Source organism: Rhyacophila brunnea, unplaced genomic scaffold, assembly GCF_057557595.1.
Source record: "Rhyacophila brunnea isolate RB1 unplaced genomic scaffold, BYU_Rbru_1.0 scaffold_20, whole genome shotgun sequence".
In the NCBI taxonomy this organism is placed as follows: Eukaryota; Metazoa; Arthropoda; class Insecta; order Trichoptera; family Rhyacophilidae; genus Rhyacophila; species Rhyacophila brunnea.
In genome coordinates, this window is record NW_028232860.1 from 14459423 (window position 1) to 14470541 (window position 11119).

General features: G+C 37.0%; 1 long non-coding RNA gene across 1 annotated transcript; it reads left to right on the forward strand.

Annotated features, from left to right (window-relative positions):
* The first annotated feature begins 5504 nt into the window (after positions 1–5504).
* LOC147071253 (uncharacterized) lies at positions 5505–8909 on the forward strand. The gene is made up of 3 exons (XR_015070830.1): positions 5505–5587; positions 6881–7032; positions 8839–8909. It is a non-coding gene; the product is annotated as an uncharacterized LOC147071253 (long non-coding RNA).
* Positions 8910–11119: the final 2210 nt, after the last annotated feature.

Genomic DNA, 11119 nt, shown 5'->3' on the forward strand with positions numbered 1-11119 from the left:
TTTGTTTCAGCCGATAAACTCTTAGATATAATAAAAAACACGCGCGAAATCAACTAAGCTTTAAATAATATGAAACACGGACTTGGCGCTTTTTGTATTAAATCGAGACTTATTACGACGTATTATTATAGACGAAACATGTTTTTTTTCGTAGGGTTATGTCGCGTTTTGGAATTTATAGATCAATACATAGTGTGTAAAATTATACAAAGAATATGTGCGTATTTTTTTCTCGATTTTAACCAAATGTGGACTTATCGCTTTTTGGAATTAGACGTCTCATATGCATTTTAGTTTGTCACGTTAATGTAACGTCCTTTCAATCTTTCGGAACAGCCGACGCGATTTTTCGACATTACTCTGGCCACTGAGTCCATCACGACACGAATCAGTGTTTGAAAGGTTGATTGGAGTGCTTCCACGAGTGATCACCGGTTGATCAAGCGATTAGGATTATTTTTTATGTAATGCGGTGAAATCCTAAATATTCTGCTAATGTGCCAACTTTAATGTTGAGATTTTTCTGGCATAAATCAGAAGTTGTACATAAATATATGTACTTATGCAATTCATTTCAATTATATGTAGGTATATGAGGCACCAAGGCAAAATGGCGTTTTATCCTCGTCATCTGTAGTACTCGCGTTTCTATTAGCGAAGAGCGCATGGCTCTTCGTCGTAGGTCTGAAGAAAAAAATGAAAAAGAAATGGGACAAATAGGGTTAATACAGTGGTTTCTCCTTCGAATTGACAGAGTCAGCACTACCGAATATATATTATAATATATATATATATATTAATATATATGCAGATGAAAAGGGAACCAGATGACCTCATTTTTGTCTCCTACTGTAGGGAAAAATTTACACTAAGAAGACTTTAAGAGCAGTATTGCTCATGGTCTCGGAAAATCGTTGGGGATGGCTGGATCGTAATTGTTTAGGTTTAGATCTTTGATCGACTGGTTTGGGAAATCTGTTGTAATGGAGCTGTAGAATTTTTAGAAAGTTTCAATACGTGGTCGTAAATGGTTTCTACGTTCAAGTCTCTATGAAGAGTGGTATTGCGTACAAACCATGGGGCATCTGTGATTGTTCGAAAAGATTTGTTTTGTATAGTCTGTAGCGTTTTAAAATGTTTTGTAGGATTAGCATAGCCCCAGACGGGGGGAGGGGCAGCATATTATGTCATAATAGGATATAATATGATATTTATGTATGTTGCTCACGTATGGCCGCGAGACGTGGACCCTCAACACGAGAGATGTCCAACGGCTAAGAGTCACACAGCGAGGCATGGAGAGGTGTATGTTGGGCATCACGCGAAAGGACCGTAAGAGAAACGAATGGGTTAGGAAGCAAACAGGAGTACGCGATGTAATAGACGGTGCCAAACAACTGAAATGGAGATGGGCGGGGCACATTGCTCGCCGAAAGGACGGCCGCTGGACAGATGCCGTCACCCAGTGGTACCCAAGGGGCACGAAACGGCCACAGGGTCGCCCTAAAAGCCACTAGATCAGCAGCGAACGACACAGGACCGAGAGAGTTGGAAGAAGCTTGGGGAGGCCTTCATCCAGCAGTGGATTGACCCCGGCTGATGATGATGATGTATGTTGCAGGTTAGATGAGGGAGATTGCACCAAACGTTGCTCTGCAGCCTCTATCCACAAACATAAGAGAGCATGCGGACACGTCGGAAAAGAATTCGATGACAGTTCATTTCCTTGGATCGTTTCTGTTTCAAGGCAAGTAGGATCATCTATGTATTTCTTAACTCACTGTTATATGCGTGCATGTCGTGAATATAATATTGATAGGTCATAAAACATCATGTCTCAGGGCAGCAATTTGTAAGGATGGTTTTCTGGTGGTAAATCAGGAATGTTTTTAAATTTTAGTTTGTTGAGGATTTACAAACATTTTACTAAAATTTAAAAACATCCAAAAACGTATACTTAATCTGATTAAACACAGAAAATCAAACGTACAAACAGCTGTCCTGAGAATTGATGTTTTCCACGGATTTATTCCACTGGTATTGTATCATTTTTAAGTAGATAGGGAAGAGGGGGGCTCCTTCGGCTACTTTTCACAACACTATTTTTCACAGCCTGGGAATATAATATTTCCACATAAAAATAAGTTTCTCTAGTAGTTAATACATTTACCTAACTAATAAAATAGTTAAAATTTTTTAAGGTAAGTTCAACATAAATAATAACAAGATAAAAAGAACTTTTTATATACAACGTTTTAAAATTTTCTGTTGAATCATATAAACTTGACTTGACTAGCTTAAACGATCAAAAAATTTGTTTGATAGAAATAATTTTACGCCCACGGTGGCCGCGCGGCTTAAGCGTTGGACTATCACGCCGTGGGTCCCAGGTTCAAATCCTGGGTCTGGCAAGTACACGTCATATTGTTTTCCAATTTGTGTATGGACCTAATAGGTTGAGCAAGTGGCTGACATCCATTTCTCATAAAAAACAAAATCTGTTAATACAAACCTCTACTCTGTGGAGGCCCATATGATCCTATTAGGATCGGACATGGTCGGAAAAAAAAAAGAAATAATACTGAAATGTCATTTTGACATGCCATATTGATTTCCATAGTAACGCACGTATATATTAATAATTTAGTTGCTAGGACCCCAGACCCCTAGCAACCAATAATGGTATCGAAATAACTTTTCATACAAAACAGAATTAACTGAAAATGAACTCAATTCTACTTAAAGATGGCTAAAAGTATAAAAAAAATGCATTGGCATCGTGTTCTGATATATTCTAAAAGTTTCAAATGTCTAGCTAGTCGGGAAGTTAGTTAAAAATCGATTGCAAGATTTGTACCGGACAAAGAACCACCGGACAAATAAGAATACGAGTTAAGTAAAACGTTGTAAAAAAATGGTAACTCCAGAAAAAAAAGGAGGGGTGGAAATCCATTTCGAAAAATATCAATATTAATTTATGGTACTGTTCGGTTATACGGAATACAGCGGAAAACGCATTTTGAAAATAGCCGATAAACTGGATTATTTGTTAGTTTGGGTTAGTTTAGGTTAGGTTAGGTTTTATTTTTGATTTTTAAGGAGGCGGAGTTGATAAAACCTAGCTGATGCCACTAATTTCAACGTTTACCCCACATTCTACTTATAGCTTTTAGTTGCTTCAACTGCAGACCCTCACTTTTTCAGGTTCATTCCCCATACTCAGACACTCCGAAATTCGATTCTAGCGATAAACACATGGCCTGCAGGCATAACTAAGAGTGCTGGTTATCGAATGTGCATGGCGTAACCGTCACAATGACTACGATCGTAAGTGTCCGTTTGTGTCGTACGCTTTGTTTTATCTTTCAGACATTCCACTTCATAATATTAAAGTAAAGATTGAATGCCTCAAATGATTTCATCTATTCATGATTGCCACGGGTCTTCCACTGATACATGCCTTGCGTGTCCTTGCCGAGAGGAGTGGGGGCAGCCTGTTGAGGCTGTTCGACAGCCAGATTATCCGGGTAGAAGAAGAAATATTCCATTCAACTAAATAATTTGTATATTTTCTGATCCTGGGGTGGGGTCTGGACCCGAAAATCTCCCATTTGTGTGCGCGCCTGTATCTACTATAAAATACGAAAAAATATGAGGATCCAATGATAAAATAATATGAAGATGAATACTTGAACCCGTTTCCACTGGATTCGCGCCTTAGTAATTAGGGCACTTAATTGAAACATTGATTTAAGGGGGGGCATGCTCAGCGTAGGTCAAAATGGAGCTTTTGTTCTATTTTCAAAGCATGATCCTGGACATACCTTAAACGTTGTAGATAATCTATTTATATAATTTTTAAGCCTATTTGATTATTAACATTTGATGACTGCATAAAGTATTTTTATTACATAAAATAGTTTTCTTTTGAACCTATCGCTCTAATGTTTTAGAATATGGTCATATTTCAGTACATAACTGTGCAGTGGTGTTAAGATTTTTACATTTATTAATTTTTAAACGCATTCATAAAACCATTAGTATAATTTATGACGAGATAGATAGGGAGGTATGACCAGGATCATGCTTTGAAAATAGAAAAAAACTCCATTTTGACCCACGCTGAGCACGTCCGCCCTTAAAACATAAAAGTATTTCAAACATTTTATGTAAAACTACTACATAGTTAATTTTGTCGTAATTAGATAGGACGCCTGTGGCTTAATTGATAAAGCACATTGGTGCGAATTTAGTGGATACGGATTCCAGTCCCGTTGGGCGTCGTATTTTTTCTAGTAGGTATATCTGATGTGTTTTCAAAATATAATATATGTGCAATATAAGTGCATATACATAATATTTTAGAATACTTCAGGCACGATAAGATAAATAACAAAAATATTGTTTTGATAGGTGATACAATCTCACCTAAACTATTTACAGCTACCTTTGAAGACTTATTCAGGCAACTTGACTGGAATGACAAGGGATCCCCATAAATGGAGAATACCTGAGTCATCTGTGCTTTGCCGATGACAGTAATTTTCTCGCAAGACTCAGAAGACCTCCAAAGTAGAATGCAGGAACTCGCTGAAGTAAGCAACAAAGTACGTTTGAAAATAAATGTAACAAGGACAAAACTTATGTTCAACTGCTTTGCGGGCCAAAAAGAGATCCTCATCAATGGCACTCAGATCGAACAGGTGAAAAGCTACATCTATCTGGGACAACAAGTATATATAGATGGATGTATATTTGATGAAATTGTTCGTAGAGTATAGCTAAGCTGGAGTGCTTTTGGCCGCCTGAATAATGTCTTCAAAAGTGACCTTCCATTGTGCCTAAAGCGCAAAATGTTCAACCAGTGTGTGCTTCCCGTGATCACATATGCGTGTGAAACATGGACCCTAAGTAAAAGAGAGATCCAGAAACTTAGAGTAGCACAACGTGGTATGGAGAGGTGCATGCTGGGCATAACGCGAAAGGACAAAAAGAGGAATGAGTGGATAAGGAAGCAGACAAGGGTTTGCGATGTAATAGAGTTTATTAAAAGCCTTAAATGGAGATGGGCTGGACACACGAAGAAGAGACAATCGTGGGACAAATCTAGTCATCCAGTGGTATCCAAGAAGCACAAAACGTCCGCAAGGTAGACCTAGAGGCCGCTGGATCGATGAAATGATAAAGTTCTGCGGAAGTACGTGGCAACGCAATGCACAGGACCGAGAGAAGTGGAAGCAGCTTGAAGAGGCCTTCATCCAGCAGTGGATAGATCCAGGCTGATGATGATGATCATTGTGTTGATTATAGGCAACGCTAAGCTAATGTCGTTAAATTGCATTCTATTACTTCAGCCAGGCCTCCCAGAGTGCAGCAAATAATTACGGCTTCAGGTGTTATGGAACGTTGATCCATCCGCGAGCGGTTCTGACGTTTGGCAGAAACTGCAGTCAGCTCCACCCCGACGACACTCTCGTGACAGCGCAACATTTCTTTGAGGACTCCATTTCCAAATTTCCACACTCCATTTTGCTGAAGAAACATGTTTCACACATTGTAAAAGATCAACAATTTTCAGATAGACAAGGTGATTTTTGTTATATTACCTATAATGAGTATTGAACATGCATAATTTTGAAAAACACTTTCTGAGAAAATATATTATAACCAATAGAAAAAATCTTTTTGAAAAAAGAAAGCCACCCCGCAGGGATCGAACCCTGCATCTCCTGGGTTTACGCCCCGTCCGTCGCATTTACCTCTATGCTACAAGGCGACGCACTAATTGCGACAATCTTTAACTATTGGCCTTTTTAATACCTACTCATCAGCGTTCTTCTAAATCAAGATACTTTCTTGTTACTACTACTACTTACTACTTTGTTGTTGTTAACATTAATTTAAGGAACCACCACAATAGATAATATCCACGTATAATGTACTAGTTTACACCATTTGCATTTGTTTTGTTCATCTGTCGTGGCCCCCACATCCTGAAGCGGGCCCCAGGCTAGGATATTTGGCGGCCCCCCTACCTATCGCTAAAGATAAGGCAGTGCGACGCTCTGCAGTAGCGTTTCCCAAATCGTGTACGCGGTACAATTAATGTGTATATTTCGTGTTTTGTGTATATTTTAATACATCCATTTGAATTATGGAGTTGTAGTATCGATACACAATTAAAAATTGTATCGTACAATCACAAAATTTTAAATAGGAAAATAGCGACATTTTTTATTATTGGAGAGAGAATTTGTGGTTTTGTGTTTATATCACTTACTGGTTGACACGACACGCCGGGCCCATTTCTAAGCCTTGGCCCCAGGTTAGAGCCCTGTCAGCCCCCTCTTTGTGGGGGCCGTGTCCATGGCCCCCACATCCTGAGGCGGACCCCCAGGCTAGGATATTTGGCGGCCCCCCTACCTATCTCTAATAATAAAGGCAGTGTGACATTCTACAGTAGCGTTTTCCAAATGGTGTACGCGGTAAAATTAATGTGTATGTTTAGTTTTTCACTGTATATTGACACATTCATTTCAATTATGGAGTTGTCAAGTATCGATACACAATTTTAAATTGTATCGTACAGCAAAATAAGGACAGCACCGCAGGCGACTTTTTTACTATTAGAACAAATTTGTAATATGTATTTATCTCACTTATTTAGTCGACTCGCCACGTCGGGCCCCCAGGCTAGACCCCTGTGAGCACCCCCTTTGTGGGGGCCATGGCCATGTCATCTGTCATCAACTTGTCATCAACCCTTGGGGCTAGCTTGACATCAATTATTTGTTTGTTAATTTTTGTGGTAAAGTGTATTAATAATTGACAGCAAACAATATCTTCAGAATATTAATTGTAGCGATGTTAAATCTTTCAGACGGTACTGCACTCATTATCCTGGACGAAGATTTTGAAGAAGACGATATAGGAATCGCATGTATGCCGCAATCAGGAATACCACAGAGGCAAAAACATTGTCAGGCGTTCACAAAACACTATCACGACGGTAGCGAACTCACATATTCACTGGTAATGATTTTTATAACTAGTGCTCGGAATATAAAATTTTACGAATTGGAATACTCGACGATTTTCAGAATTATATGCTAGATTTTTTTGTTATACTTATACCTTTGACAGACAAATGCTATAATAGACTTTAAACTTCTGGCATGTATATCTAACAAGGCACTTACCATTTGTAACAAGGCGCTTAAAATGTTGGGCTTCGTCATGCGTACTTCCCGGGTCTTTTCAGATGTTACGGTATTAAAACTTTTATTTAATTCTTTAGTTCGAAGCAGACTTGAGAGTGAGTCTATTGTTTGGGCACCGCATCAGTTGAAGTATGGCCTTATGGTGGAGAGGGTACAGAAGAAATCCTTGAGACTCCTTTACTTGAGGTTGTATAGATACTATGCGTGGCTTTATCCAACTGACTTTCTCTTAGGCATGCTTACATACTGCAATTTAGAAGAAATCTTTATTTAGCTACGTATTTTTTTCGTCTTATACGAGGTATAAATGAGAACTCTGCCATTCTAGGCAGTGTTTACCTGTGTGTCCCTGATAACTATCTTAGAAATAGAGACCATCAGTTGTTTATTATCCCAAGGTGCAGAACCAACCTGCCACTGGTAATGCCAATTGTGAGGGCGATAACTATGTTCAACGAAATTGCATCGGGTGTTGATATATTCCACCTACGTGAGAATGAGTTTAGGTGGACGTTTTATAAATTCTTAAAATAGGGTCTGCTTAACTCATCCGGTGTACTTCCTTGTACCTATCTAATTTATCTACTGATCTATCTCTTTTTTTTATGTAATACTGTTTTATATTTTTTTGTTTCTAAATGTCATGTTATGAACGTCTTAAACTTATAATTTGTAAAATCCACAATATGTTAAAAAATAAATAAATTGAATTGAATTTGAATTGAAGATTAGGGCAAGCTACGATTATCGGAGCCGCAGGTGAAAAATATATTTAGGTATTATGAAATGCATATATTATTATTATGGCAAATACAGAACGCGAAATAAACATACTTACATATTTTGATCTGAACACTAGATATGAAAAATCTTTGAAAAAAATACGACGACTCTGGTTTCGCGTCAATATACTTTAGCAATTAAGTCACAGGCATCCTATCTAATTACGAAAAAATTAAACATACATATTATAAACATACGACATAAGTCGGAAGTTTGACAGTTTTGACAGAACATAATTATGACGTAGTTAGAGCGACGCCGAGCGAGAGAAAACGATGCAATAGACTTCATGTAAGAGCAGTCGAAAATAATAATAGTAAAAAATTACCCTATGTAATTCGTGCGCGGTAGAATAAATCGCAATCTGCGCAATTTCAAGGTTAAATCGTTCTGATATAGTAGTTACTGAAGTATTTTCAAATTAAGTGTTTTATTAGCTTTTACAGCGAGACGAAAGAAGACATCAATAATATTATAAAATACGATAGTTATATAACTATAAGATAATGATAATCTAAAAATTATCTAAATAAAAAATTAGTAGTTCTCAGTTAGTTTAAACTATAAGTTCCAGTTCTTAATAATGTCTAGTTATTTTATAGTTGATATAAGGTTGACTTTTTAGCGATAATTTCCTCCAAATATATTTTGTACCGTAAGCATTCCGCTCAAAAATAAATTTCGCCAACGATAGTTTTCATTTTGGCTTCCTGAAGATTTTCTAGGTCTATACTGTATCTACGGTGTTTGTTCTTACGATCGTATAAGACGCGAAGACTTCGTCGCTCGGGTTTCTTTAAATCCTTGTTACATATTTATTTTACATTTCCAACAGGAAAAGTTTGACATCTCGCAGTTGAAGAAATGCGACTCGGTCACGATGGCTCAGTTACCAGGATCGTCCGAAGAATTTTTCTGCGCAGATGGAGATCGTGCACAGTGCAGATGGACCGCCAGCATGTCAATCTTTTGTCCCAAATACGTGAGTGACTGACTCTCTCACACACAATTTTCTATAAGCACGTTCGCTTCCAATATAGGAAAAGCATTGCATGGTTACTCTAAATACTAAATAGTTAACACGCTAACACGTTTCCGTTATTTTTAAAATAACACGGATATCACTCGGAGTATGTCTATAAACAAGACAGTAATCTATAATAATTGTCAGCACAGTTGACACGTCTTACTTGATTCCAAATGCACGCCATCATTTGGATACAAAAGTCCAATTATTATAAATTTTAATGGGGTGCATTTAAAAAATATCAAGTCTAACAGTTAACTTCCCGGGATAATTAACTGCCTGAATACGACATGTCATATTTATCACTTTTTTATTAAAACATTATGGAGCTAAGTGATATATTATTAGAATACTGGAGTTAGTGATTTCGCCACTTTTTTAATTCTCAAGATTCCAGAATAATTATCGAATTCACGAGAATAAGAGATTGTTTTATTGGTTTCTCAAGATCACAAGAATTCTCGAGATTTTTTTATTTAACATACCTAAGTAGATGAGCAATCTTTAATATTCCAGAATTTTCTAGATTCTGAAAAAAAATCAAGACATAGTAATTATTGCATTATATGTTGTCAGGCAACCGCAACGTGTATTCAATATTGATGACATTTGATAATATTTAGGACTGGATTTCCGATTCATACCTTATTAATGTAATAATAAATAGTGGTCCACGGTGGCCGCGCGGCTTAAGCATTGGACTATAACGCCGTGGGTCCCAGGTTCGAATCCTGGGTCTGGCAAGTACACATATTGTTTTTCAATTTGTGTGTGTCAGGGTATGGACCTAATAGGTTGAGCAAGTGGCTGACATCCATTTCTCGTAAAAAACAAAATCTTTCAATACAAACCTCTACTCTGTGGGGGCCCATATGATCCTATTAGGATCGGACATGGTCGAAAGAAGAAATAGTGGTTAGCATATTGGTATCAGTCGGAATTCAGCCAATAAGATTTTATATAACTAAGTTCCAAGTGGACTCTGCACGATTATATTAATGTTTTGAAAGCAGTCTTTATCAGCGCAGCGGAAACATTGAAAACTCCTTTATTTAGGCTCATATTTTAAGTATGCACGCAAATATGTTACATTTAAAAATGCTGTGTCTTCTTTCAGGAATATCCAAACAATTTTGTGTTGGAAGCCATCTTGATGAGGAAGTTTATGGGTAAATGTGGTGAAATATACTTGAACGTCAAAAGTGAAATGGGCTGGATACATCAAACGCTACAACTTTTCAACTTGTCTATTGCACCTTAATGAGTAAAACACCCCAATTTACAAGTTTGGGAACGGAGGGAAGAAAATTAAAAAAAAAAACATTTTAAATATACGTGTTGTGGATTGCGTTTATTAAATTTTTACTATTAATATTTGCCAGTAAACTTCGAACATATCCTACAACGTAAAACGGTAACTAAAGTGATAACGACATAAATATAAAAATCTGGTCTTATATTATATTTATCTACAGAATCATAAATCATTTTTTAATATTGATTAAAATGTATATACCTGAGTGAGGGCGCCACAGTATGCTAACATTTGACATATCATTCAAAACTTTTTATACTGAGATGAGCTTAGTTCTAAATTCGAACAACGGACGATTTATGCTTTTATACAGGGCTCGAAATGGACCGGAACGCACCGGACCGCCGTTCCTGTTCGTGAAATCGGTAAAATTATCGCTCCGTCTCGTGGAATAAATAATTTGACCATCTGAGCTGGATAGGCCATATAATAGAAAATCTAACACACTTATTTGTATGAAAAAAAAAACACACAAACTTTGATAACTTTACTATGTAAAAATCGTCAGAAAACTGTCGAGCGCTCCGGTTCGTAAATTTTTCCATTTCGAGCGCTGCTTTTATATAATTTCATTATTATTTTCAGTAACCTATTTCGTAACAAAATTATTGTATACAACATACAAATAAATATAAGTAAGTACTATAAACACATTTAAAATGGAGAATAATAATTATTATTTATTTTTATATTGTTTCCTCCTCAGACGGAGCATATATGGATGTGGATATTTCAAGACAGTGTTAAGGAGTTTTGAACAGAATTTTAGTAGTT